The sequence below is a fragment of the Macrotis lagotis genome, chromosome X (assembly GCF_037893015.1).
Source record: "Macrotis lagotis isolate mMagLag1 chromosome X, bilby.v1.9.chrom.fasta, whole genome shotgun sequence".
NCBI lineage: Eukaryota > Metazoa > Chordata > Mammalia > Peramelemorphia > Peramelidae > Macrotis > Macrotis lagotis.
In genome coordinates this window covers 80,836,548-80,863,384 of record NC_133666.1, presented here as the reverse complement: position 1 = coordinate 80,863,384, position 26,837 = coordinate 80,836,548, and positions in this window count along the sequence as shown.

Genomic DNA, 26,837 nt, shown 5'->3' with positions numbered 1-26,837 from the left:
CCATATATGAAATGATGAAGTTGGACTAGATGATCACTAAAATCACACCCAACCTTGACACTCTACTTTGCCTTCTGCCTTTAACATTCTGTCTTAAGGTCTGTCATGGTGGTGATGTTCTGGGACGTTCTCTGTTGTGAGGTCCATTTTGGTTCTAATGTTCCATGTTTTAAGGCTCCTCTGCCCCACCACCTCTAATCTTTTATAACCTAAGGTCCCTCCCATTTCTGATATCCTTTTTTCTAAGGTCTCTACCTTCTCTACCTTCTCTGATCTTTTGTATTTAAAGTCCCTCCCAGCCCTGACATCTTATGTTGATTGGGAAATGTTACACAGCCACCTGAACCACAGCACCAAGTGGTGAGTTCTGATAACTTGAAGACAGGGAAGGGGAGGATTAAGGTTTGCCCCTGTCTCTGTTGACTGCATGTTGTATAACCTTGGGTGAGTCACTCAACATTTTGGGGGCTTTGCAAGGAGATGTTATATGACAGGGTAAAGCTCTCTGAAGCAAGACATTAAATAAACTAAGGCATTATCATCTAATAGTATTTATTAAGATGCCATCTGGGTAGTGTGTATTACCAGAGCATCTGTTGCTATGATGACCTTCTCTGAATTTGATTCCAACTTCTGACTATATTTTGAGAGGTCTCCAAAATCAAAAACTGGAGCAGAGGCAGAACTCTTGGGAGGCCCAGCTCTCACAAGCCCCTTTTCATCACATTCCTGAAGTCCCTCATACCCCTTGAATCACTCCCTTTGAGAGTGATGTGCTGACCACCATGTACTGTTTCTGCCCACATATCCCTATATTGTGGGGTAGCTTCTCTTTAATAATCTATTCCTCATACTAGGGTGTAACCAGGGTTGGGAAACTGAGGAAGGATCTTTACTCCAGGAAATGTTACAGGTATGGAGGATACCAATGGCAGGGAACCACATCAAGTGAATTCTCTGAGTACCCTTGATGGAAATCCCAAATTGTGCTTGGAATCCTCAGTTCTGCCTCCATTTCCTCTCCTCATTCTCTTCCCATCTCAAGCAGCTCAAGTTGTAAATCATCTGTTTGGTTTGGCATGTAAGCAGACCTTGCTAAGAGGCATGGAGAGTATCTAAGATTATAGACTAAGTGTGTAACAGATACTACATGCATGGGGTTTTCAGCCTTTTCAAACATCCCTAGCTTTTGAGATCTTGGTTAGTTGGTTGTTCATTCTTTGTTTTTTAAAGAGATCAATGACATCATGGGGTGATATCTTGATTCACATATGAATTGGGTTAATGTTAGGCAGAGCTGCACAAAGCCATTAGCCTCACATTCTCCTCCAGTCATTGAAGTCCAGTGACAAGACAACAGTCAATATGACTGGCCATGGCTGGGAATCTAAGGACTTGTTGGGGGGGGCAGAGGGAGAGAGGGGACATTCAGTGCTACAGTTATATTGTAAACTCAGCCCTCACATAAGTCAGCTTCCCACACCTGTCCATGGTGCCACTCATTTGCTCAGGCTTAAAACTTGACAGCATCTTGACTCTTCCCTCTCCTTTATCTTCCTTAGTCAGTCAATCCCAAGTGTTAATGACTTTTCCTTTGTTATGTCCCATATCTGTGTCTTCTCAATATCATCCACCTTAATAGACTTTCTCTCTACCTAGGTCAGGATTATTTTAATAATCTAGATTAGGCAGGTCACACTGAGTCCTTTGTAGCATGGTCTTTGGAACATCCACCAGTTATTCTTGCTTGAGCAAAGCCTTCTTCTCTTGTCTCCAACTAGGGCTGTTTTTCAAGACTCAACTCTGGGCATCCACCCTCCCTCCTCAGGGAATTTATCTTCTCTCAGGGCATTGCCCCAATACCTCATGTAACCCAATCCAATCCAATATCTCTTGTAACAAGGCTGGTATTACACATGGGATGGATTGACTTGGGGGACAGGGAGGGACAGGGAAAGGGAGAATTAAGAAGCTGGAAAGTAAGGTTGAAAGCTTGCGCAGTTCCATTCATTTAATATCTGTATAAAGGAACTGAGTTCTCCCCACAATGGATTACAAAATCCTTGAATGTTAAAGCAAGAAGATGTCATAGCACATAGAACACTGGAGTTAGACTGTCCTTTAGAGATCATCTAATCCAAAGGTAATCTGTAGGCCACATTGTGGTGCAGTCTGAACCAGATTAAAATATAATTGAGACATACTTAACAAAGTAAACAAAAATATAATAGAACATAGATCATGAAAAAAAGAACATGAATAATGTTAGATCCATTTTCTAAGTCAATATGCACTGGCCAGAAACCTAGTATTCCTGTTTCTATTTTAGTTTAACATCACTTCTCTAATTCATTCCTATCACTTTACAAATGAGGCACAGATTCAGAAAGTACCTTGCCTGAAGTGATACCAGGAGTAACAGAACAGGAATTCAAACCTAGGGTCTTTCTCTAGAAATTCAGTGCTTCTTCGACTGCACCCCTCTTCTCCCTTGGATAGGGAACAACTCAACAGAGTTAGGTAAACACAAGTTAAGTTAAACAAAAGGAACAGTGGCCAGTCATAATCTTGAAAGCATGGACTCTCTAAGTCTACTGGAGTTGGCTTTGACAGGCCAGGCCAGGCCATTCCGTTAGTCTGACAGTGGAAGCCAGGAGAATACAGCAGAGCCTGTACCACCTCACTATGGCACAGACCTGTAGCTCTTGGGTGGGAATGGCCCTGAGGAGTAAGAGAGGCCCAGGGCCTTAATGGAATCGGACCATAGAATGGCAGAACTGGACAGATCCTTGGCATTCATCAAATGACTGTTAGAATCAAAAAGTAGGGGCAACTAGGTGGCGCAGTGGATAGAGAGCACCGACCCTGGAGTCAGGAGTACCTGGATTCAAATCCAGGCTCAGACACTTAATAATTACCTATCTGTGTGGCCTGGGGCAAGCCACTGAACCCCATTTGCCTTGCAAAAACCTAAAGAAATAGAAGCAAAAAGTACCTTAAAGCATAATGTCCAAACCAGAAGAGACATTAGGAAGTGACACATGGAGCACCAGAGTTGGAAGAAACCTTGGAAATCATCTATTCCAAACTACTCATTTTGTTTTTCATTTTTTTTAGTTGCTTCTGATTCTTTGTGACTCCTTTTGTGGTTCTCTTGACAAAGATACTAGAATAGTTTGTCATTTCCTTCTCCAGTTCATTTTATAGATGAGGAAACTGAGGCAAACATGGTTAAGTTACTTGTCCAGGGTCACATAAGTATTAAGTGTCTGAGGCCAAATTGGAACTCAGATCTTCCTGATTTTAGGCCTGGTACTCTAGCCACTGAATCACCTAGCTACCCTTCTCACTTTATACATGAAGAAACTGAGACCCAGTGAAGGGGATATGACTTGTTCAAGGTCACACAAGTTAGTAGACTTGGGACCTGGATTTTTGAGTTTTCTTAGTCTTACTCCCATATATTTTTCTTTTTTTAATATTTATTTATTCTCTTTTTGTACAAATAATTTTTATACAATAATAAAATATTCTTGTTTAAGAGTAAACAGAATACCCCCTCCCCCCACAAAATATAGACTCGCTTGAGCGATAAAGTAAAGGGGAGAGAAAAAATTAAAATTAAAAAAATAATAGTAATAATTGTAGGTATGGCCAGGTGGCGCAATGGACAGAGCCCCAGCCCTCGAGTCAGGAGCACCCGAGCCCATATCCGGCCCCATACACCCAACAATCACCCAGCCATGTGACATGCAAGCCACCCCAACCCCACTGCCCTGAAAAAAACCGAAAAAAGAAAAAAAAAGACCCAAAATAAAATAAAATAGTAATAATAGTAGGGGTGGCTAGGTGGTGGACAGAGCATTGGCCCTTGAGCCAGGAGCACCCAGGTCCAAATCCGGCCTCAGACACCCAAAGATCACCCTGCTATGCGGCTCCAGGCAGGCCACCCAGTCCCATTTTCCCTGCACCCCCCCCCCCAAATAATAATAATCAGCAATGACAATGGTGGAAAAATATGGAAATAACTTTTGCCATGGACTTATAATAAAGAATGTGATCCACCCACGACAGAGTTGTTGGTGTTGGAACAAAGACTGAAGCACATTTTTCATATATTTTTCATGTTATATCCTCAGATTGCTTTTCTTTTTTTTTGATTTTTGCAATAGGGTTAAATGACTTGTCCAAGGTCACACCGCTAAGTAAGTATTATTAAGTGTCTGAGGCTGGATTTGAACTTAGGTATCTAACTGCCCCAGCTGTATCCTCAGAATGGAGAAGTCCCTACTCAGTTGAATTTCTTGCTTTCTTTTTGCCACCATAGGGAAAATTTATCTGTCAGTGGCGGCACATTGTGTATTTTTTTGTTTTTTTTTTGCAAGGTAATGGGGTTAAATGACTTTCCCAAGGTCACACAGCTAAGTAATTATTAAGTGTTTGAAGGCACATTACATGTTACCCATACTTCCTGACTCATTTATTCAATAGACTTTTGTTAAGTAAAAAATGTGTGTCAGTCAACAGTGTACAAAGACAGAAATGAAACAATCCCTGATCTCTAAGAGCTTAAATTTTGTTGCATGAAGATGAATACATACAAAATGCAAACCAAAATGAAAAGTATTGTCAGGGAGGGTATTATAGCAGTCAGAATTGGCTTCAAAGTTTTAGCAAAACCAAGGATTCTAAAATGCTGAAGTTGGTATGAGTTGCAAAGATACAGAGAGGGTATTTTTCCATCTTTGAGAAGGAACTCCTTCTGCCCTCAGTCCCTTTGCCAACACGACAAGATGATCAGTGGCTAAACCAAAGAATTCGTGAAGAGGAAGAATATATAATAAGTATGGGAAAGATGAGTTGGAGACAGATTGTAAAGGGTTTTAAATGTTAAATTGTCCTAGAGATAAATAGGGAGCTGCTGGAATTGGAGTTCTTAACTTTGTTGGAATCCTGGAGCTCTTTTGTAGTTTGGAGAAGCCTGTGGACTCCTTAGAATCACGTTCATAATGGAAGGAAATTCTTAAGTTCTATTAGAGGTTAGTGTAAACAAAGACATCATTTTTCCAATCCAAGTTTACGCCTCCTCCCCAAGCATGTCCATTGTCCCCTTTGGGCGGCATGTTGTGGACTTCTGCTGAGCCTCCTTGAGCAAGTGGTAGTCAGACCAGGTCTGTGTGGAGGGGAGATTGGAGAGAGGAGGAACTGGAAGCAGAGAGACTATTTGGCCCTCAGGTTAGATCCTCTGGATCAACTGTGGGGGTCTTGTACAACTCAGCCACATGATCTAGGGATAGGCTGGGATCATTTCCAAAGAGGTTGAGAGCTAAAAGGAGCTGTTGTACCAGTAAGGTTTCAGTTACCACTGACAGTTGACTAGGCGCTCCTCTGTGGAAGCTGATTAGTTTATGAATATACCTGAACTTTGGGTGCAGACTGAAGTCATTGCTAAGTATTCATCATAGCACAGTAGAACACTCACCTGGTTGAGATTAAAAGTACTTGCTTTGCCAAGAACTCCTTGTGTGATTTTGGACAAGGTATTTGTTTCTCAGCCTCAGTTTCCTCTTCTATAAAATGAAGGACTTGGTCTAGAATCAGGAGTGCTTAACCTGGGGTCTGTGAACTTGTTTGTTTTCATATTTTGATAACTGTATTTCAATAAATGGCTTCTTTCATTTTGTGTATTTAAAAACATTCAAGAAGTCAAGGGTTTTCCCCAGATTGCTATTCTGACACCATAAACATTCAGAATTCCCAGTTGAGATGATCTAGAAGGTTCCATTCAGTGCTGCCATTCTATAGAAGACTTCCACAGGTCTATGTCAGATCATCTCCCATATGGAATGCTAGATACAGAAAGAACCTTAGAGATGACCTAGTCCATAAGAGCTCAGCTGACAGAGAAGGAAGCTGAGGTCTAACCACATCACAGCTTAACATAGTGGGAAGAGCATTACAAATGAAGGGCTCTGAGTAGATGAACTTGAACATCCCATCAAGTATCCCTGGAATTCTGGGATGATGTCTCCTACATGTTGATTTCTTCATTCATTCAAGGGAAATAATGATGGTTGATCTCCCTGTCTTGCAGGATGACTGGGAGGTAACAAGTGCTGCAGCCCTGGCAGAATGGTCAGCAGATGCTCCAAGTCTGAGGCATATAGGGCCAAAATCTGACAGCAGGCAAAGCCAATGGAGACCAGCTCCCAAGCTCTCAACCTTGTTGATGGAGAAATTCCACTAGATTTCTGCTGGAAGGTTATAGACCATCCTCCATGGTCAGACCTTTCATTCCCTTTTTTATCCATTGACTCTTCAGTCCCCAGGTTACCAAGACTAGGGATGCCATGCTGGTCTCTTCATGGCCCAAGGCCTAGGGCTTTCATCCAGCAGTCTGTTGGGGGCATGGCCATGTGTGCCTCTGTACACAGAGCATATGTAGAAGAATTTGAAAAAGGGAGCCAGCCTTCCCAAACCATCAATCTTGACTAAAGGAACAGATGTGTTCCTGGCTTCATGGCAGGAAGCAAGGGGTTGACAAGTGGGTGAATGGGTTGCCTTTGAGACCTATTTGGGAAAGCAGATCTTTGCAAGAGGGCACAGTGAATGTAGATTTGACCAATGCTAGGCCCCTGAAAGAGTGTATGTGGAGGGGGTCTGAGTGCTGTGAGCATTACTACATAAAGCACCTAGTAATAATTGCTTTGTATATTCCAGAAGCTACACTAAATCTTGGTGAGGGAAGCCAAAAATCAGTCGCTGTCCTCATGGGACTTACATTCTAATGGTGGGAAACACGATATAGAAAGGGTGCTGGAAAGGGGAAAGGATAAGAAAGGGAAAATGGGGTCAAGGATTCTGAGGCAGTGGTGGAAAAATCAGGAGAGCCTGAAATCGAGCCAAGAATGAAGTGGGCGTGGCCCTGGGGTGGCTCAGAAAAATGACAGTCAGCCTCAGGGACTCATTAATGGGAAGAGAGAACCAGCCTACTACTACTACTAAACCATATTAATAACATAAATAATAAAACCACATGATTATGTCAATAAATGCTGAAAAAACCTGACAAAATTCAATGCTGGTTTCTGCTAAAAATAGTAGAAAGCATAAGAATAAATGAACTTTTTCTGAGTCTAGTACATAATATCTATCTAAAATTAAGACCAAACATTAAAGGTAATGGAGATGAGTCAGAGGTCTTTCCAGTAGGACTGGGGTAAAGCAAAGAGCCCATCACCCTTGTTTAACATAGTTGCTATGCTAGTTGTAGCAATTAGACAAGAAGAAGAGATCAAGGGAATAATTAGCACAGGCAAAGAGCAAGAAAAAATGATTACGTTTTGCAGATGATATGATGACTTACTTAGGGAATTCTAATGCATCAACTAAAAATTAACTGAAATAATTAGTAACTTCAACCAAGTTGTAGAATATCAAATAAATGCTCAGAAATCATCATTATTCCTGTATATTTGCTGATAATTCAGCAAATTCTAGCAGGAAGAGATAGAAAATGAAATTTCATTTAAAACACCCACGGAGTATATAAAATACTCAAGAGTCTACCAAGACCCACCCAAGAATTATGTGAATCCAACTATAAAACTTTTTATTTATAGAAATAGAGGCAGACCTAAATAATTGACGCAATAGTAATTGATCATAGGTATATCATACCAGTATAAGAAAAATGGCTATTGCTTACAATCATTTATTTATTTTGTGTTAAACCATCCAAATTACCAAAGGGATTATTTTATAGTATTAGAAAAAAAATAACAAAAATTATCTTCAGGAACCAAAAAGCAAGCATTAAAGATTCTATTGCCTTTCAGATTGGTAAAATAAAGAAAAAAGAAAGTGACCAATGTTGGAGAAGCTACAGGAAAACAGGTACACTAAAACACTATTGGTGGATCTGAGAATTTATCCAGTGAATCTGGAAAGCCATCTGGAAATATTGTCCTGGAAATCACTAAACTCTTTGCTAAACAAACCTTGACTCAGCTAAACTACTTCTAAATAGTTATATAATTCCAAAGTCGGTATATAATTCCAAAGAGATCAAAGAAAAGGATGCATGTCTACAAAGATATTTCTAGCAGGTCTCTCTTTTTTTTGAATTATAAAGATTTTATTTATTTTGAGTTTTACAATGTTTACCCTACTCTTGCTTCCCTTCCGCCCACCCCCCAAGAAAGCAATTTGTCAGTCTTTACATTGTTTCTATGGTATACATTGATCCAAACTGAACGTGATGAGAGAGAAATCATATCCTTAAGGAAGAAACAAAGTATAACAGATAACAAGATCAGACAATAAGATAACAGTTTTTTTCTAAATGAGAGGGAATAGTCCTTGGTCTTTGTTCAAACTCCACAGTTCTTTCTCTGGATACAGCTGGTATTCTCCATTGCAGACAGCCCCAAATTGTCCCTGGTTGTTGCAATGATGGAATGAGCAAATCCAAAGGTTGATCATCACCCCCATGTCTAGCAGTCTCTCTTAAGATCAAAGAATTAGAAGGGGTTGTCCATTAACTGAGGGTTAAAAAATTGTTGTTTTTTGTCCTTTGTTCTCAAAGAAGACCATGACATCCAGAAGGTGATGCCGTGACAAGCACATGGATTGAGTGAAGAGGGGCTGTCCTAAGTTCCCAGCCTCACTTTCTCTTCCGGAGCATCTGGATCCAGTGGTCAGATAGGAATCAGGATGACTGGAGGTGGTTCTGGATGCCTGGTAGCTAGTAAGTGTCTGAGGTCAAATTTGAATCCAGGACATTCTGACTTCAGGGTCAGCACTCTAATCACTGCACCATCTAGCTGCTAAACAAATTATGGTATATACATGTAATGAAAGATTATTGTGCCATGCGAAATAATGAACTGAATAGTTTCAGAGGAAATGGGATGAGTTTTGTGAACTTATGAAGGGTGAGTAAAACCAGGAAAAAATTACAATATTTTAAAGAAAGATATCTTTTTGTCAAAGTTTTAGAAAATGCAATGAAAGATTTTTGATAAATGCAATAACCAACCATAATTCCAAAAAGACCCGCTACCTTTAAAAGAGGTGATGGTCTTAAAATGCAGAATGAGCCTTACATTCTTGGACATAGTCAAAATAGAATATTGTTTTACTAGTCAATACAATTTTTATGAGGGATTTCTTTTTTTATTTGCTGTGTGTTTTTAGTTGGGGATTACAGGGGTGAGTGTATTGTTAAATGATGTAAAAATGCAAAGAGAAAAAGAGAGAGGAGGAAGAGGGTGATAGAAGATAGATATCTTCAAGGAGAGAAGTCTGCAGTTGGGAATGTGAAGTTCAGAGAGTGAGGAATGGAATCAGTAATGTATTGAATATTTGCTGACAAATGGATGGGTAAGGAATTAACCTATCTTAGGAAAGGTTTTGTTACTGGGTGGGAGGCTTCAGAGGCAAGTAGGGAGTGGGGGGTGGTGGTGGGGTGGGAGATTGATGAAAAATTGCTGCAGAGATTCCAAGGACTGGTCCTTATCTAACTGGTTTTATTCAGTTATGTAGATGGACAGATAAACTCAGAAGTTTTTCATTTTATAAAAGGGAGAACTGAGGCCCAGAGAGCATAAATGAATTGCCCAAAGTCACAAGATCACCTTGGTGGCAGAGCCAGAATTCAAACACAACTCTCCTTCCTCTGATGAGGAGGAAGTTACTTAAAGGACTCAATGTGGATTGCAGAAGACTTACCAACTAAATTAAATTTTTAATAAGATATAAACAGAATATGGAAGCAAGGTGAAGCAATGGAAGCTGAAAATAATGGTAAATGTCCAATGTACTAAAGTTCAGAAGGAGCAGAGGTTGACCAGGAATGTTATAGTCTGCAAAATAAACTTTAAAAAATTTTATATAAATTTATTTATTTTTCTAATTACATGCAAAGATAGTTTTTAACATTCATATTTTTGTAAGCTTTTGAATTCCACATTTTGTTCCCTTTCTCTCTTCCCTTCCCCCTTGATAGTAAGTAATCTGATATAGGTTGTACATGTATATCTATGTCAAACATGTTTCCCAAATGGTACTTTTTCCCAACTATGTTGAAGGAAAGAAGAGACTCAGTGAAGGAACTCTGTCCAAGGCTGATGGGACCATGATAATTACCCTAGCAAGAAGACTGACTTGTTTGACTCTGATTTGCCAGGGAGAAGGACCCCTACATTGGAAAGGTCAGAACAGAAATTCATTTTACTTTTTTCATTATTTTATTCATTCATTAATTAATAACTCATTGATGTAGCAGGTGCTATGCTTGATACTGGGATGCAGCTGTCCCTGCTAGCAAAGAGCTTCCATTCTATTTGAGGAGGGGTGAAGGGTGATCCACTCCATCCCCAACTTCACCTTTTTGCAACGCTATCTTCTATGAATGCAGCTGTTCCAAGGTGTCCTCTACACTTACAATTCTTTGGGTTCTTCAAAACTCTATTTCAGTTATGCCTTCTACATGAAGCCTTTGCAGCTCCTTCCAAATAATTTACATTTTATATATACCTGTTTATGTCAGAAGAAAGTGAAGAAAGTCTTCAGCACATGTAATTGACCCTCACCCCTGCCCCTGGAAAACTGAGGGCACAATCAAATACTGCAGAGAAGTGAAAAGGATGAGGACTGAGAAAATGAGAGATGATATTCAATATAACAAAGGAAATAGTAAGGGAGCACCTGGGCAGCTATGTGATTCTGCAGTGGATAGAGTGCCAGACCTGGAGTCAGGAAGACTACTCTACCAAATTCTAATTCAGTCTCAGATATTTACTGCTTGTGTGACCCTGGACAAATTATTTCAGCCTGTTGGCCTCAGTTTCCTCTTGTGTAAAATGAGCTGGAGAAGGAAATGGCAAACTACTCCATATCGCTACCAAGAAAATCACAAAAAGGGGTCACAAAGAGACATGACTGAACAACCACAAAGGGAGTGCCTAATTGTCCCAGATAAATGAATGAATAAAAGCATTTATTAAATGCTATGTGCCTGTAGAACAGTGGTAATTCCTCTTCTTTAATGTTATTTCCATTGATAAAATCATGCCCATTTCTGATGCTGAACCTTTGACAGTGCCAAGGACTTTTTGGAGACAAGTCCTTTCCCTTTGGGGTCTTTAGTAACTGTGTCTGCATCACCTACAGGAGCAGTTGTCAGGTTGCATCATAATTTGCTTCCCAGGATGATGGCTGAGGGCACTGAAATGGAAACGTTGCTACTTGCAAAGTTCTTGTGTTGAGGGATCTGGACTGTGTCCCTCAGGGTCTGGAGGTGCTTGAGACATGCCATCTGGTCTTTCCCTCTAGGTTGACTGGTCTGCCCTTTGAGTGGCAATTAGAATTGGTATACAAAGGAAATACGTTCCCAACTGGTGGCTAGGAAAGCTGAACTAGAAGCAGGATTAATGGTCTGGGTTGGGGTGGATAGGGAGGAGGGATGTATAACCACTCCCAAGGCTCTTGTGCCCACCTGCCTATTGGTGATGAATTCAAGGCAACTGGCCTAGATGAACTATATTTTCAGGTGCTGAAAGAACTGGCAGATGTGATTAATGATCACTACTTGTAATATCTCTAAGATCATGGAGAAGATGAAAAGTCAAGTTGTACTGGAGAAGGACAATTATTGTCCCTTGGATCCATGATCAAATTGTCAGAGAAGGCTAGTAGATATCTAGAAAAGGAAGTGGTACTCCAAAGATTCAGGATGGTTTCTCTAAGATGTAATTACTGGTCTGTTATATCTGGGAAATGTAGTTTACTTAGATTTTGGGAAAGCATTTGAAAAAGTGTTTTTCATGTTGAAAAGTGGAGAGCATGGGCTAATGAGTTTTGGATGGAAGAAGTATCCTCTGAGGCAGGTGCGATGGCTCTGGACCTGGGAGAATGGTTGGGCTCAAAGAGCCAGCATTCACGACTTTATTATTCATCCTTACTTGTACTAAGGTGATTGACTTGAATGCAAATTGGATTTAAGTGGAGCAGAATTGTACAGTCATCAGCCTTCTCTCATCATTGGAGTCCAGTCAAAATTCAGGGCAAATGGCTATGGTTCAGAGTATAGTAAATGACCTTGGTGTCTTAGATGTCTGACCAAACTCTAAAGCACTCCATAGCATCTGCTTCAGCTACCTTCATGGCCGTTGGAACAAGAGGTACTCATCTGCCCATTCCACCAGAAGTCTTCACATACTTAGGGTAGACACTCCCCTAATTTATTGACAAGCCTATCAGTTACACTACTGGTTTAGCCCATCTGCCGAGATAGTTGAATGGGGTGTGGCTCCTGTGCATGCTACAACTTCTTAGAGTCATAGGTGAGAGTTGGGTGAAGGAGGGACACCAAAGGTAAATGAGCAGCCCTGAAAAGGACTCAACAAGCCCTTACATCAAGGGTTTTAATTCTCCCTGAAAACACCATAAAAAGACCTAATGACTCTATGTCTTCCAGAAAGTGAAGCACCCTAGGGGTCTTCTGCTTAGCCTTATAGTCTTTAGCAATGCCTTAGACCAATAGTTCTCAAAATGTGGTCTGTAGACCCTTGAGATTTTTTGGAGATCTGTGAGCTCAAAACTATTTTTAAACTATCACCAAAGGCTTGTTTTTCTTACCTCCTCAATGAGTGGCAGTGGGGGAGGAAGGAAGAAGAGAATTTGGAACTAACAGTAAAATAAAATATGATTGAATTTTAAGAAATCTCCCAAAACAAAATACCAAAGAATTGTTGCCCTGTTAATATACTTCTCTTTCTAACTACATATCTGTGTGAGGTCAGATTTTTTTTGTATTTACTTCAACCACAGCAACATATTGCAAGAGATTGAATGTAGAAGCAAATATGAGAATCCATCTGTCTTTTCTTAGGCCACGCATTAAAGAAATTTGCCAAAATTTGTAAAACAATATCATCCATCTCACCAAATGTTTCTTTTGGAAAACATAGTGATTTTTCACAGAACATCCTATTTATATTATAATTTATTATTATTTAAGATGAATTAATGAATATATATTTAAAAATTCATCAGTTTCTTTTTTTACAACATGACAAATATGGAAATATGTTAAACTTGATTTTTCATGTATAACCTATATCAGATTACTTACTGTTGTGGGGAAGGGGGAGGGAAGGAGAGACATAGAAAAAATCTTATAAAATCTTTCAAAAAGTTGAATGTTTAAAGCTATCTTTCCATGTAATTGGAAAAAATCCCAAAAAATAACATTTAAAAAATTCATCAGTTTTCATTTATTTCATTCATATACTCCACTTAAATAGAAAAATTTTTGAGGTTCTCAATAATTTTTAAGAGTATAAAGGGGCACTAGACCAAAAAGTTGAAAAAATCACTTGCCTTTGATAAAGGCAAAATGACATACTGAATTTGATTGAGACATAGAACTGCATGGGATAACTAAAACATTAGGTGGCTTTGAGATCCAAAAAAGTCCCAGGCAGACAAGACCATGGATCTGAATCTCCTTAAATGAAATTTGATAGGTATAAATGTAAAATCTTATATTTAGATTGAAGTAGTTAAGTAGTTATAGTGCCAGTCCTGGGGTCAGGAGAACATAAGTTCAAATCCAGCCTCAAACACTTCCTAGCTATGTGATCCTGAAGAAGTCAGTTAACCCTTCACAGCCTCAGTTTTCTCATCTGTGAAATAAGCTTGAGAAGGAAATGGCAAACCACTCCAGTATCTTTGCCAAGAAAACTCCAAATGGAGTCACAAAGAGTTGGACATGACTGAATCACTAAACAACAACAATGATGAATTTAAAGAAATCAACTTCATAAGTAGATGTGGGAGATAGATGGCTAAGTGAAAAAGACTTCAAGTTAAAAAAGACAAGTCAACAGTGTAATAAGGTGGTCAAAAAACCTAATGTGATTCTGCATTGCATTAATAGAGGCAGAGCTTCCAGGAATTAGAGGGTGATCATCTCTCTCTATTTTACCCTAGCTAGACCACAACTGGGGTCCTGTGTTCAATTCTGAGCACCAATTTAAGAAACTTGTGGATAAATTGGAGAATGTTGAGAGGATTGGTGCAGAGTACTGGCTCTAGGGTCAGAGAATTTGGCTTCATAATCCCACTTCTGATGCTTTACTAGTTGTGTGACTTTCTTGACCTCAGTTTCCTTATAAAGTGAAGAGATTAGACTAGATAGACTCTGAGACCCTTTCTGTCTTTAGGTCTCTGATCATCAGAGGGTGAAAGCCCTCAAGGTCATGCTATATGAACACCAATGGAAGGAACTGGGGATGTTTAATCTGAAGAAAAAAGACTCAGAGAGGACGTGACGCTAGTCAACTTCAAGTACTTGCCCAAGTTTTACATGAAGATGGTTTACACTTGTTTTTTTGGCCCCAGGAGGCAAAATGAGAAGTAAGAAATTTGCAAAGAGACACATTTAGGACTGATATCGGGGGAAAACCAACTGAAGAACTTTCTACCAATTAGAACTATGAAACAGATTCTCCAATTAGAACTATGAAACAGACTCCTACAGAAGGTTGTGTTTGTGTGTGTGTGTGTGTGTGTGTGTGTGTGTGTGTGTGTGTGTGTGTGTGTGGTGTGTCTGTCTGTCTGTTTTAGGGGCAGAGAAACCCTCCTTATTGGAAGTCTTCAAATAGAGGCTGGACCTAGTGATAATGAATGGGGGTGGGAGATGTGTAGATGGGATTAGATGGAAGTTGAGGTCTTTTTCAACTCCATAATTCTGTGATGTTGTGATACTGCCACCCCAAAGCCAGGTAGGAGAATTTCAGGTAGGAGAAGTAAAAGTCTCAACCTGCCCTCCTCCGCCCCCCAGGTTACTTCCCCATTGCCTTTTGGGAAGCTCTTGCCTCAATGTGTCCCTTCCATCTAAACTTTGGGGCAAGGGAGTTTCAAATGACCCATGTCTCAGCTAAGTAACTGAACAGGTACAATGCCTCCTGGTTATTTTTCTGTTCATCTTCCTTACCAGCCTCAGTCTGTCTCTCTAATTACTGCCCCCTCCCACATTAAGGATCCATCAGCCAGCTAGCCAACGTGAAAAGCAAGAATGGAGCAGACTCAACAGAGTTGACTTTTAAAGTTTCGAAGGTCAGCATTGAATAGCCGACTACTGGAAAGTCACACTCTAGTAATTCTGGCTGGCAGACAGAGGAGCTATTTTTACACTTGAGACACACCAGAAATACTGCCTTCCTGTACTTAAGCACTAGACTCTGGCTACTGTGGCACAGGCTAAAAAGAAACTGACCCACAGATCTTTGTGGCTAATTCTGCCAGAGCAGGACAAGGTCCCCCCACATCCTCAGTCCTCAGTACTGGGGATGGGGAAGAAAGGATTGTTTTGTCAAAGAAAGCACAATAATCCAAACCCATGAGCACCATGGAGAATTCTTTGTGGAAGCCAGAGTATATATTTTGTGTAAAGAATTTGAGGTACAAATACCTAGGTTCAAATTCTTTCTCTCTGTTATATGGTATCTCTGCCAAGAAAACCCCAAATGAGGCCCCAGAGAGTAGGACAACAATTGAAAAACAGCAACAACAATAAGGCCCTTCTAATTCTGACATTATATGAACTTGGATTTCCTGTTAAAATAATTTGTTTTTTTAAGCCTAGGAGGTAATATCATGGTCCTTAAGGGTCATGTGTTTCCCCACTCTTCAACTCTAAGAAGTTTACTTTGTTTTTTAAAGGAGCTTTTTTTGATTGCTTTTATATCATCTATATTTCCTCTTATATCCTTTACCCTCTCTCCTCCCAGAGAGCTATTCCTTTTAACAAAGATTATTCTTTAAAGAAAAAAATCTTCAAACCTGATCAAAACATTAAAAATTCTGGCAATACCTATGATGATTCACATCCATGGACCTCCCTCTTCTGTAAAAGGAATGAAGAGAGTCGTCTTCTCTTCTCTTACTTTGTTCTTTGTAATTTTGCAAGATTCATTTTCAATTGTGTTGTTGTTCTCTCCATAAAAATTATTGCAATCATTGTGTTTATTGTTTATTGTGTTTTTTGACTCTGATGACTTCATTCTGCTTTAGTTTATATATGTTTTTGGAAGCTTCTCTATTCATCACCCAAATTATTTCTTTCAGCACAATCCTATTCTAATGCTTCCAATGCAACACAATTTGTTTAACCATTTCCCAATCAATAAGCATCTACTTTATTTCTCATTCTTTACTGTGACAGAAAATGGTGTTATAAATATTTTGGTTTACATGGGTGCTTTGTTCTTATCAGTGATCTCTTCAAGGTATGGAATCTCTGGTTCAAAGTGACATTTTGGTCACTTTCTTTGCATAATTCCCACTTGGTTTTCTAAATAGTCTCATCAGCAATGTATTTGTATGTCTGACTTTTCACTGCCTCTCCAGCATTATTATCATCTTTTATCATCTTTGACAATTTGCCGAGTGTGAGATGAAACCTCAAAGTTGTGTTGATTTGAATTTCTTTTATTATTAGTGATTTGGAGCATTCACTTATTGTTAATAGTTTGCAATTATTCTTTTAAGAAGTATTTGTTCATATCCTTTGGCAAGAAGTTTATTTTTTATGAAAAGTTATGAGTTTAGTTTCAGTTTTTTTGAATACTTATGTAGAAGTTGGGCTCCTTGTCTAAATTTCCATTTGTGCTTATCTCTAATTAACCCCAGGAGTCTTTGTGATTGAGGAAAAAATTCAAATTTAAATAAGGTATGTGGGAGTTCTCAACATGCCAAATCACCATGATAGTTAATGTCCCCTTCCCTGCTCAGTCTCAGAAGACTTAGCTAGTGTATCTTCACTGCAGCAAAATGAACATACAAAGAAAATACAGCTACCATCCACTCACTAAATCATCATTGAGACCTTCTATATCAACAGACTTGGCTGCACTGTTAGGGAGACAGAAGATGATAATGAAGTGGATTCTTCTGGTTGGAAGAGAACTGAATCTACCTTTCAATCTACCTACCATCACTCAGTTCTCTTCCAACCAGAAGAGTCCATTTCATTATCATCCTCTGTCTCCCTAACAGTGCAGCCAAGTCTGTTGATATAGAAGGTCTTTGCGATGAAAAATACCATATACATCCAGATAAAGAGCTATGGAGTCTGAATGTAGAACCAAAGTATATTTATATTCACTTTTAAAAATTTGTTTTGTTTTTTTTTTCCTTCTCATGGTTTTCTCCCTCTTTTATTCTGATTCTTCTTTCACAACATGACTGATATGGAAATATGTTTAACCTATATCAGATCATTCACTGTTATGGGGATGGGAGGGAGGGAGAAAAATGTTGAACTCAAAATCTTACCAAAAATTAGTGTTGAAAACTATCTTTACATGTAATTGAAAAAATAAAATAGAAATAAAAAGAGTAAATAATGAACACTTAATGTGTGTTTGTTCGAGCGGAAAAATAATAATTAAAAAAAGAAATTGTCAAGGCCAATCACCACATGAAGCCTGACTCCTCTCTAAAACAGTCATTCCTAACAAGAAATCCATGCTCTGTTTGAGCACCTCTGTGTCCTTGGAAGCAGTAGTGCCTCAGAGGAAACCCCAATTAGGTTGAATAGTTTTAATTATCAGGAAGTTCTTACTTATATTGAACTAAAATATGTTTTCTTGTAATTTTCACATGTTGCTCCCAGGTTCTGCTCTCTGGAACCAAATAGAAGTAGTCTGATCTCTCTTCTTTTTTAAAATTTTCTTTAAGGCAATGGGGTTAAATGACTTGCCCAAGGTCACACAGCTAGGCAATTATTAAGTGACTGAGATCGGATTTGAACTCAAGTTCTAACTCCAGGGCGGGTGCTCTACCCATTGTGCCAAGCTGCCTCCTGATCTCTCTTCTACAAATCATCAAAATACTTGCAGACCGCTATTATGTCTCTGTCATGTTGTAAGGGGAGCCCTTCCTCCAACAAGTCTTTTGGTCAGTTCAGAATTCAGCATAAACCAATAGCAGGCCTACATCAGTAACAGCAGCACCTTTGGGAGCTCTCAGTTCACAAATGTTCAAGGGGTTGGACAACTAGTTAGAAAGAGATTACAGGGAGCTGTTTACTGGTGTTGGTTTCAGAACTCTGTTGCATTACTCATATGCTTTCGGGGTCACAGTTGCAGGGTGGAAAAGAGTGTTTGGGGTCTCTCATAAGAGAGCAGAGACTCTGGTCTCAGTTCCAAGACAGAAAAGAGAAGCATTTACAACTATAGAACAGAGGCCCAAATCACAGTTCCAGAATTAAGAGGAGTGCCACCACTTGTGGTGGCTTCGGAGGAACAAGGTTCCTTCCTGGGTAAAGACCAGGCAGAACACAGACTAGGAAAGCAGTGACCACAACTCTTCTTGATCATACCACCTTGGAAGCACAAAAAACTTATAGACCCCTCCCCACCACCACTCAGAACTAGCTAAGAAAACAGCAGCCCAAAGAACCTGAAGCATAGTACAATACTCCTTGCACCCTTCCCACCCCAAAGAACCCCAATTTAGCATAAATTTAAAAGTCAAGAAAAAGTCTGGAAAAGTGATCTAACAACAACAACAAAAAAGAAGCTAACCATAAAAATTTACTGTAGTGGTAGGTAAGATCAAGATATAAACTCGGGGCAGCTAGGTGGCTCAGTGGATAGAGCACCGGCCCTGGAGTCAGGAGTACTTGAGTTCAAATCTGAGCTCATACACTTAATAATTACCTAGCTGTGTGGCCTTGGGCAAACCACTTAACCCCACTGCCTTGCAATATGAACTCAAGATAATGATATCAAAATAGCTACAAGCAAAGCCTTGAAGGGAAAAACAGTGAATTGAACACAAAGTCCTTCAAGAATTTCTGGAAGAGCTCTAAAAGAATTTTTAAAATCACATAAGAGAAATAGAGAAAAATTGAGAAAAATGATAATGACACAGGATAATTATGAAAAGAGAGTCAACAATTTGGTAAAAGAGGCAAAAAACATACTGAAAAAAATGACACCTTAAAAAACAAAATTGTTCAAATTGTAAAAAGAAACAAAAAAGAAGAACACAGAGGATAGACTGTTGTTCCTGGAGTCACCAATACTCAATTTCCTGAATTCAAATCTGGTCTCAGCTACTTCCAAGCTTTGTACATAAATTTCTAATGTATCATATAAATTCATATGTGTAAATTCTCATTTTAGGTTAGGGAAGCTAGATGGCATGGTGGATAGACTGCCAGTCCTGCAGTTAAGAGGACATACATGTAAATCCAGCCTCAGACACTTACTAGCTGTGTGACACTGGGCAAATCACTTAATCTTTTACAACTTCTTTTGTAAAATGAGTTTCTTTATTTGTAAGATGAACTGGAGAAGGAATTGGAAAACCACTATTATCTTTGCCAAGAAAACTTCAAATGGGGCATGCTGAGTCAGATACTACTGAAAAATGATTGAACAAGAAAGAACATACAAAGGGGTAAAAAGAGAGAGTAAAAGATAAACAAAAGAAAACAGGACAGAGAGAAATAATCAGTTGATAATCATAACTATGAATGTGAATGGGATAAACTCACCCATAAAACAGAAGCAGTTTGCAGTAAGGATTAGAAACCAGAATCCAACAATATGCTGTTTACAGGAAACACATTTGAAGCAGAGAGACACACAGAATAAAAAATGAGGGACTGGAGAAAATCTGTCATGCTTAAGAATGTTATCGTTATTGATGATGATGATGATGATGATGATGATGATGATTTTCATGACTGTCATGATTGTCCTTCATTTTTTAAAAAGACGGTATCAGAGAGGTGATGCCATGACAAGCACATGAATTGAATTTGAGTGAGGGGGTACTGTGCTAAGTCATCAGTCTCACTTTCTCCTCCAGAGTCATCTGGGTCCAGTGGTCAACTATGAATCAGGATGACCAGAGATGGCTTTAGAAATGAGACAATTAGTTTAAAAGACTTGCTCAAGATCTGTATGTCAAATGTCTGAGGCAGGATTTGAACTCAGGTGCTCCTGATTCCAGGGCTGTTGCTCTATCCACTGGGTCACCTAGTTGCTATCATTACTAGGGTAGTTCAAAAGAATATACATAGATAGAAGACTTGGAGTTGAATTGACTATGATGAGATGATCCTAAAAAATAATGAAGAAAAATAGAAAAATAGAATGAAATGAAATACACAAATAGTAATTATAACTTTGAATGTGGATGAAATAAACTCCCCCATAAAAGAAAATGGATAGTAGAATGGATAAAGAAAAACAGAACCTGACAATATATTGTTTACAAGATATGTATTTTAAAATGAGAGACATAGAGTAAAAATACAGGAATGAAGTAGAATTTATTATGCTTCAACTGACATAATAAAAACAGGTGTCACAATAATAATCTCAAAGTTAAAGCTTAAATAGATATAATTAAAAGAGATAAGAAGGGAAACTATCTGATGTTAAAAGTCACTATAAATAATAAAATAGTATCAATACTAAACTTACATGCACCAAATTCTATAGGATTTGCCTTTTTAAAGGTATAGTTAAATGAGTTACATATAAAAATAGCAAAACTATAATAGTGGAGAATTTCTGTCTTCCCTTCTCAGAACCAGACAAATATAATAAAAATAAGAAAGAAATCAAGGAGATTAATAGAATCTTAGATAAGATATATGTATATATGTATGTATGTATGTATGTATGTATGTATGTATGTATATATATAAAATAGACATCTGGAAAGAATTCAAGGGGAATGGAAACAATAGACCTTTTCCTCAATGTGACATGATACTTCTACAAAAATTGACCATATATTAGGCCATAAAACTTTATAGTTAAATGCAGAGAAGCAAAAATGTTAGATATGTCCTTTTCAGATCATAATGCATTAAAGCTACATTCAATAAAGGACCATAGAAACACAAATAAAAATGAATTGAAGACTAAATAACCTAATTTTAAAGAATGAGTGGGCTAAAAAATGTCATAGAAACAATAAATACTGTTATTAAAAAGAGTGGAAATAATAAGACAACGGATCAAAACTTATGGGATGCAACAAAAGCAATATTCAAAGAAAGATTTATATCTCTAAATGCTTGTATCAATAAAATAGAGAAAGAGCAGATTAATGAATTGGGCATAAGATTTAAAAAACAGAAAAAGAACAAATTCAAAATCCTCAGTTAAACACCAAATTGAAAATCTTGAAAATTAAATGTGAGATGAATAAAACTGGATATAAGAAAGCCTATTGAATTAAAAAAAATGAAACTAGTTAATAAAATAGTTAAACTATTGCTTAATGTAATTTTTTTAAATGGAGTGGAAGAAAACCAATCATTAGCATAAAAATGAAAAGGGTGAATATACCACTAATGAAGATGAAATCACATCAATTATTAGGAGTTATTTTGCTCAATTATATGTTAATAAATTTAACAATTTAAGAGAAATGGAAGAAAACTTACAAAAAATAAGCTGCCCAGATTAGCAGAAGAGGAAATAGAATATCTAAATTAACCTATTTTAGAAAAAAGAAATTGAACAGGCTTCAATGAACTTCCTAAGAAAAAAGCATCAAGACCAGATAGATTTACATGTGAATTCTACCAAATATTTAAAGATCAACTATTTAGGAATAATAGGCAAGAAAGGGTCCTACCAAACTCCTTTTATGAAACAAATATGGTGCTTATACCTAAACCTGGAAAAACAAAAACAAAAACAAAAGACTGTACACTAATTTCACTAATGGATATTGTTGTAAAAATTCTAAATAAAATAGTATTTAGGAGACTACAACAATATATAACAAAGATTATACATTATGACCAAGTGGGATTTATACTAAAAATACAGAACTGCTTCAGTATAAAGAAAACTATTAAGATAATTGATTATTTCAGTAACAAAAGTAACAAAAATATGATCGTATCAGAGGCAGAAAAAGTTTTTGAAAAAAATACAATACCCATTCCTATTAAAAATACTTGAAAGCACAGATTTAAATAGATATTTCCTTAAAATGATAAGAAGCATGTACCTAAAAAACCATCAGGTAGCATTATCTGTAACAGGGATAAACTAAAAGCCTTCCCAGTAAGATCATGAATGAAATAAGGATGCCCATTAACACCAATATTATATTGAAATACTAACTATTGCAATAAGAAAAGAAAAAAAATTAAAAAAATCAGAATGGCCAATGAGCTAATAAAATTATCTTCTTTTGTAGATGTTCATATGATGGCTTACTTGGAAAATTCTAGAGATTCAATTAAAAGGCTAGTTGAAACAATAATTTTAACAAAGTTGCAGGATATAAAATAAACCCACATAAATTAGCATCATTTCTAAATATTACCACCAAAGAAGCCCTGCAAGAAGAGATAGTAAAAGATAGTTCATTTACAATAACTACAGACAATATAAAATAACTGGGAGTATACTTGCCAAGACAAACCCAGGAAATATATGAACATAATTATGAAACCTTTTTATACAAATAAAGTCATATTAATTAATTAGAGAAATATTTATTGTTCAAGGATTGGTCAAGTCAGTGTAATAAAAATTACAATTCTACCTAAATTAATTTATTCAGTGCCATCATAATTAAATTATTAAAAATTATTTTATTGAGCTAGAAAAATAACAACAAAAATTAATTAGGATTTGATATCAAGAATATCAAAGGAATTAATGAAACAATAAAAAGGAAATTGGTCTAGCATTGCCATATCTTAAACTATATTGCATGTAAAATGAACAATTTTGATTACATTAAACTGAAAAGGGCTTGTACAAATAAAACCAATGTAACCAAAATTAGAAGAAAAGCACAAAATTAGAGGAAATTTTATTGACAGTTTCTTGGATAAAGGCATCATTTTTCAAACATATAGAAAACTTTATCAAATTTATAAAAATATGAATCATCCTCAATTTATAAATGATCAAATGATATGAACAGGCAATTTTTGGAGGAAGAAATCAAATGCATACATACAAACATATATATATATATATATACATATATATATATGTATGTATATGTGTGTATAATCATTTGAAAAAATACTCCTAATCATTATTGATTAGAGAAATACAAATTAAAAAAACTTTGTGATACCAGAAGGGGAATATGACAAATGTTGGAAGGAATATGAAAAAATTGAGACACTAATACACTGTTGGTAGAAATGTGAACTGATCTAACGATTTTGTAGAGCAATCAGGAATTGTTCCCAGTTATAAAACTGTATAAAACTTTGACTTACCAATACAATGACAATGCCTGTATCCACAAGAAATCAAAGAAAAAATAAAAGAACCTATATGTATAAAATTATTTATGGCCGTCCTTTTTGTGCTGGCAAAAAAATTGAAAATTGAGGGGATGTTCATCAATTGGGGAATAGGTGAACAAGTAGTGATAAAGAATTGTGATAGGATACCATTGTGTTATATTGATGTAAAAGTGAAGTGAGCAGAAATAGAACACTGTACACAGTAACTAACAACAATACGATACAATGAATGATCAGTGGTAAATGACTTCGCTATTCTCAATAATGCAATGGTCTATGACAATTTTGAAGGACTCATGGTGAAAATGGTATCCACTTCCACAGAAAGAACTGATAGAATTTGAATATAAACCAAAATGTACTTTTGAATTTTTTTTTATTTTTCTGGGGTGTATTTTTTGTCTGTGCTTTCTTCTGCAGCACAGCTAAAATGGAAATAGGCTTTGCATGACTTCACATGTATTGTGTTTTACTTGTTCAATTGTCCAAGTCTCTGTGACCTCATATGGGTTTTTCTTGACAAAGATACTGGAGTGATTAGCCATTTCTTTCTCCTGCTCATTTTACAGATGAGGAAACTGAGGCAAGGGGGATTCCATCACTTACCCAGGATCGCATAGCTAATATATGTCTGAGTCCAGGTTGGAATTCAGGAAGATGAGTCTTCCTGACTAAACCCAACACTATTCATTGTCATACCAACTAGCTGCCCTTTAAGATGTATAATCTATATCAAATTGCTTTCCTTCTCAAGGAGTGGGGCCAGGAGGTAGATTAATTTAGAATACAAAATTTTTTAAAATGACTTATCAAAAATTTTTGCATGCTATTGAGAAAAAGAAGACCCTACCAAAACAAAAATGCCAAGAGATCACAGCAAAAACATCAAAACTCATAAACGAGTCTTGTCCTCCAAAGGAGGAAAATTCATTGCAAGGATTTTGCTCTCAATATTTCAGAAATTCTTCTTTGAAAATGGCTTCAGGGCTGGTTTATGAGCCATGTACAAATCCAGGATCCTTGCTTTATAGCCGTACCATGGATTTGGCTGAAAATAGCATTATGTAGTGTGATTCTATGCTTCATTTACTTGACTTACTCAGAATGGCTTTGGCTGTTTCCAATCAATCAAGCAGCAAGCGTTTTTTTGTTTTTTTTTTTTTTTGTGCCTCTATTGTGGGCCAGCTATTGGGGTGGCTAGGTGATGCAGTGAAGAGAGCACCAATTCTGTAGTCAGGAAAAGCTGAGTTTTTAAACCAGTCTCAGATACTTTCTAGCTTGTGTGACCCCAGGCAAGTTGTTTAACCCTATTTGCCTCAGTTTCCTCATATGTAAAATAACTTGTAGAAGGAAATGATAACCACTCCAATATGTTTGCCAACAAACAAACAAATACCAGTCATTGAAAAAAATAACAGAGAGGATTCTGGGAAGATGGCAGGGTAGATCAGAAAATTCCTCCCTAAACAAGTCAAAAAAATATCTCAGGGTGAATGGAAAGCAACAAAAATAAACAAGAATTGGGACAGAATAGTGGTCCTCCTGGGACAACTCAAGAAGATCTGAAGGAAACACCCAGGACTGAGGACAGTGAACTGTAAACATCTCCAGTCTAACTCCCCAAAACAGCAAGAGTCCTCAGGGGCAGCAGGTTGGGAGGGTAGCCTCTTCCTCAATCTGGACAGAGTAGGGAGTTCAATGTCTGTGCCCAGAAAGAGAGGGAACCTCTGCTGATAAGGGAGTCCAGGCCCAGGTTTTCTGCCCACTGGATCCTGGGTAAGAAGGAACCAGCACATGCCCGGTGAATGCAGAAGCAGTGGTGTGGTAGCACTGCTGACTGTGGACACTTACAAGAGAACTGAGTTCTCGGTCTTGGTTCCAGGGCAGAGAGGATAACTGAAGGCTATAGCCACTGGAAGGTTCTTAGGGAGTAAGATCATTTCCAGCAGTGGGTGGAGGGGCCCCAGCTGTGACTTGGAGGAGGAAAGGTATACAGAGGTTGAACCTGGGACAATATAAAAATAAGTTGGTAAAAATATTTCTTTAAATGAGCAGACAAAGGATAAAGAACCCAATCATACACAGTTATTATGGGAAATAGAAAAGACTGGAGTTAATCTTCAGAGGAAGATACTGAAGCAAAAAAAGCCTCTCATAACCCAAAAAAAGTAACATCATATGGTTACCTGCTCAAAAGAATTCATAGAACTAAAAAGAACTTTAAAAATCAAATAAGAGAGAATGAGGAAAAACTAAAAAATGAGCAATCCAAGAAAAACAAGAAAATTATGAAAAGAAAGTTAACCAACAAGAAAAGGAGATCCAGACTCTTAAGAACATGACTCCTTAAAAATTAGAATTGGATAAACAGAAGTCAGTGAAGTTATAAAAGACCAAGAAATAATAAAACAAAATATAAAGAAAGAAAAAATAGAAGAGAATGTATAACACCTCATAAGTAAAACAGCTGATCTGGAGAACAGATAAATAAGGGAAAGCATAAGAATAATCAGAGTACTTGAAAACTATGATAAAAAAGTCTTGATACAAGAAAATTGTCCTAAAGTATTAGAACAAGGGGAAAATAAAAATAAAAAAGATTCACCTTTCACCACCAGAAAGGGATTCTAGGAGGAAAACTTAGGAATCTCATAGCCAAATTCCCCAAACACCAGGTAAAAGAGAAAATATTAAAAGTAATGAAAAATATTCAAATATCATGGAGCCACAATTAAGGTAGCAGTGGCTATCTTAAAAGACTACAAAGCACTAAGACCTGAGGTTACAACTGAACATATCATACCCAGCAAAGTTAATCATAATCCTTAATGAAAAAACGATATTCAATGAATTGCTGGACTTTCAGGATTTTGCTGCAAAAAGACCTGAACTTAACAGAAAATTTTACATATAAGACCCAAGAGAAATACAAGGTAAACATCAAAGATTAATTACAGGGAGACTCAATAAGGACAAATTGCTCACTATTTACATGTGGAAATGTAAACCATATGTCCAAGATTGATACTAATAATTGGGTAGTTTGAAAGTAGAATTGCATAGGATGGGACTCTTAAAAGTAAAATGATATAGGAAAACATAAAATAGTTATCATCTTATATAAATAAGGTGTGAGAGGAAAATCTGACACAGAGGAATGATTTGGGAGAGGAAAGCTACTCTCATCAAAAATGAATTAAAGATGGAATAATACTGTGTAAATGTCTGCTTATAAAAACCTTTTAAATTAAAAAAGAGAGGAGGGAATAGGGAGGATAATAAGTTAGAGGGTGAGGGGATAGGACAAGGGGAGGATTATAGAAGAGTATGTAGCTCAGTAAGAAGGGGTCTATAGAAGGGTGTGTAAGGGAGGAATTCTTGAAAGGGTTAAGAGATAGGAAGGCAAGGTAGTGGGTAGAAGTAGAGGAGTGAGGAGGGGTTGTGGTTTCAGGAAAACACTATAAAAATGGAGAGACACAAAATAAAGATCAGGAGTAGAATTTATGAT